The sequence below is a fragment of the Sinohyriopsis cumingii genome, chromosome 1 (assembly GCF_028554795.1).
Source record: "Sinohyriopsis cumingii isolate HCF-2022 chromosome 1, ASM2855479v2, whole genome shotgun sequence".
NCBI classification, from domain to species: domain Eukaryota; kingdom Metazoa; phylum Mollusca; class Bivalvia; order Unionida; family Unionidae; genus Sinohyriopsis; species Sinohyriopsis cumingii.
In genome coordinates this window covers 22,477,369-22,481,269 of record NC_142961.1, presented here as the reverse complement: position 1 = coordinate 22,481,269, position 3,901 = coordinate 22,477,369, and the positions used below count along the sequence as shown (strand labels likewise).

At 38.0% G+C, this 3,901-nt stretch overlaps 1 long non-coding RNA gene across 1 annotated transcript; it reads right to left on the bottom strand.

The window, feature by feature from the left end:
- Positions 1–3,030: 3,030 nt before the first annotated feature.
- Positions 3,031–3,664, bottom strand: LOC149806544 (uncharacterized). Its single transcript, XR_016424378.1, has 2 exons — positions 3,451–3,664; positions 3,031–3,291 (listed from the first exon to the last, which is right to left on the bottom strand). It is a non-coding gene; the product is annotated as an uncharacterized LOC149806544 (long non-coding RNA).
- Positions 3,665–3,901: the final 237 nt, after the last annotated feature.

The window sequence follows — 3,901 nt, the reverse complement described above, 5'->3', positions numbered from 1 at the left end:
AGACAGAGGGAAGAGGAGGAAAAGCAAATAGGAGAGAGAATGGCTTACAAGATACCAGAGACAGAGGATTGGGGTGCTGAAGCCAATCATCCTCCCTCTGCGCTCTCAAGAAAAAAAGTAAAAGGAGACTGGGGAAGTAGATGTGTGTGTGATGCCAGGCCTGGAAGGTGCCATCATTAACCAGGTGTCACTTGAGTTCAAAAACAAACAGCCCTTTTCAGGGCTACCCCAATCTCTAGAAAAGAAATAGTAATCCATTTGCCAATGTGTGTATGTAGAGTAGTGTGAATATAAACACTGACTCTTATGTGGTGTGAGTGTATGTGTTTGAAAGAGCTGACGTACGTTTGTGTGGATAGTAGATTATTGGGCTTTGTAAGTGATCACGTATGTTTGTGTGGATAGTAAATTTGGGGTTTGATTTTAATGCTTTGCGTGTGTGGATAGTAGATTTTGGGTTTGTTTATTGTTGCTTCAGGTAAGTGGATAGTAGATCGTATGAAATGAGAAAAGTAGGGGATGTTTTCCTTCACGTCCGCACGTTTTAAGTGATAATCTAGGTAATATAACTTTTGGGCTTTAGGGGGATGTTTTCCATCACGTCCGCGCTTTTCGTATAAGAACCCACAGTATTCGTCGTTCAAACCATTCTACAGAGAATAAAAAAGAAGATGGCTTCAAACCAACTTGATAAAATGAAAACATTGCAAGACGTCCTGGACAATTTGGGTATGATGGAGCAAATGTTAGTGAGGCTAAACGAGGATCACTATTCTTATAGTCCCCATCGAGTGAAGATAGGGATCAACAATTTAAGAAAAGTAAAGGACATGATCAGTGCTCTGATGAAAGAAATAAAGGAGGAGAAGGAGAATGAAGTAGAAAGGATAAGGATGAGAGAATGGAACGAAAAAATTGAAAAAGAAGAAGAAAATGAGAAGAGGAAGAAAGAAGAGGAGGAGAAGCAGAATGAAGAGAAAAAGAAGAAAAAGGAGGAAGAAAAGAAAGAAAAGAAGAGAATAAGTGTAGGACAGAAAATAAGAAGCTGGTGGAGAAATAGAAGAAATTAAAAGAAGAAGACGAAACCCAAAGGCCCTTTTCAGGGCCACTCATAGATCTCGAAAAGAGATACACTTTCAATGGCCTACCCTTTTTTAAAATTTTTTTTAAAAAAAATCCCATGTTAAATTCCCCTTGTCCCTAAAGTAGTTTTTTTTTCTCCCATGTTAAATTCCCCTTGTCCCTAAACAAGCCCAAAATCTATTCCCATGTTAAATTCCCTTGTCCCTATAGTGGCCCAGCAATTTTTCCCATGTTAAATTTACATATTCCCTATAGTGGCCCAGGGGTGTTTTTAATGGTAAGTCCCATTGTCCCTATGGTGGCCCCCTTAACTACTTATAAATGAACAACACAATTTTTTATGATGGGTTAGAAAGAGGAAAAGAAGAAAAGATATCATGTCTAACTAGCATAAGTAACAAAAGACAAACGCTACTGCCATTTCAGATTTATAAATTTGTTAATAAGAACAAGCATTATTGCTAATAAATGAATATTAAAATCTAATATCAAATACTACAACAAAATTCCTCATAATGACTGTCAAATAAATATAACAGCAAAATATAGTAAACAATTATACAATAACAGCAACAAATAATCACCGAACTATAAAAACATGCATACACAGATATTCACTTTTCAACCAAAAAACTTAACAAAATTGCACACAGTGGCTGCTGACGTTAATATTACGATTTATTATATGCTCATTTTTTCACCGTTAACTTTACATTCTCAGAATCGTTCAGTATTTTACGATATTGCACACGCGCAGGACACGAGTGCCCAATAGTGTATTAGAAACTACTTTGTAAACAAATCATGTACACTCGTGTAACAGACGCTTTACGTTTTGGTTGATTAAATTTGTTTCTGAATGAACTAAAGCAGATGTTTCGTGGACTGACACATACCAGCTGCTTTGCTACATTCCACGTTAACTCTTTTGATACAATGTTTCGGATTTTGGCGATACACGCCATATTTCATAAAATTCCTGGGTACCTACAAATAACATGCAAATTACAAGGCATAAACTGTCTCCTTTAGCTGGTAATAAGAATGGCATAAAAATATACTTACAGTTTTACATCCTGCATTTCCTGAAAATGTACTTTCTTACTTCTGCAAATCCGAATTACGTGAGCCATGCCATGAGTTCTCAAGCTTGATTACACATTTTTAAATTGTACTGTAATTTCTACTATATTCCAAATGCAATTACATCCTCCTTACTGCACTCAAAATGAAATAAACATCAAATTCAATAGCGTCTTTTTGATAATTGCAATTGAAAGACTTCATACATTTCCCAGATTATGATTTCAAATAGTCAATGACAGAACAAACACACTTGCAGATGTCAACACGCTTCTCCCGCGCTGCTTCAATCCGATGTATTTCACGTACGATTTGCATAGATGAATCCAGTCTATATTCATGAAGTTTCGTAGAATCGGCATAAATACCAAAACCTATTCATTCCAGATGAAATGGAAAACTTGTTGCAATGCGCATTCATTCACAATATTACTCCAAATTTCAATATGAAGTAGACAAAAACGCCATTTTCTTTCGAAACTTAGGTCTAGCGCGCAACAAGTTCAGATTTATCTGGGCGGAGTTATGTGCGCATTAATAATGTTGTTGTTGTGAAATGATGAATCTGCGCTTGTGCATTTAGTTTGGAATATGGCATACATTCATTTACTTTGTTTCTTGTAATGTATTTTGTTTATATAATTAAGCCTTAGGTAGAATAAGAAAATGAGCATATAAAAAAAAGGTTACTGCATTAGTATGGGAAAATATGAACTTTTTTTGTCGGATGGATATACTGCACTCCCAAGTTTGTGCAGTATTCCATCCGAAAAATTCGTTCATATTTTTCCATACAAATGCAGTAACCTGTAAATAGGATGCAACCCTAGAATAACAGAGGGGTATAGTAATGTTGTTGCTACAGTGTTTATACGTACACTCTGAGACCATACAGCTCGCCAACGGGGAAAAAAAAAACCTTAGGGGTTTTGATCTCGTGCTGTATGTACTGGTCCCAAAGTGTATTTAATGATTTTTAAAATCTGTAGCTTCGTCTCTCACGTCCTGGATCGTTACATTGGACGGCTAGGCGCGCCAGATCGGCCTCCCTCCGCATCAGTGGCACTGGCTGGTAGAAGCATAGTCCCAAGCATACTGCCCTTGAATTTAGACGATGGTGCCAGCCTGAAAATGTAAAAAAGATAACGAACAATTGAATTGTAAACGTAATAAAAAAAGTATACATCAACATGTATAAATATTAATATGATACTGAGAATTATGTCATGCATATTAATTGACTCATGTCTTTATACTGATATGTTTTATGTTTGCTTTGCTTACCTTCAACGTCTTTGTTCGTTCGTACTTTCTGGCGATATACTGACCAGGCCTCAGCTGGAAACACTGGGATAAGGGTCCTTATAGCATCGGTTGTAGCCTTCATTTGTAGCATCTGCACAGAGGCGTAGCTGAGGGGGGGGGGGCAGGGGGTACATATGTCCCCGGGCGCCAAGGTACAGGGGCGCCAAAATGAGGCTTACAACGTTACATTATAATAAGTAAACAAGGGTAATATTCAAAAATGTGATTAAACGGGGAGGGGGCTGGGGCGCCAATTTTATAGTTCGTCCCCGGGCACAAAATATCATAGCTACGCCTCTGCATCTGCACTGCTTGATGTATGTGAGCGCTGGGCAGGAACTGAAGGGCCAGCACTTGACGCACGAAGGAGTGAAGGCCTTCTCGTCACATGTACGTTTCAGCCAATCCCATAGACTGAACGTGTCGCCAC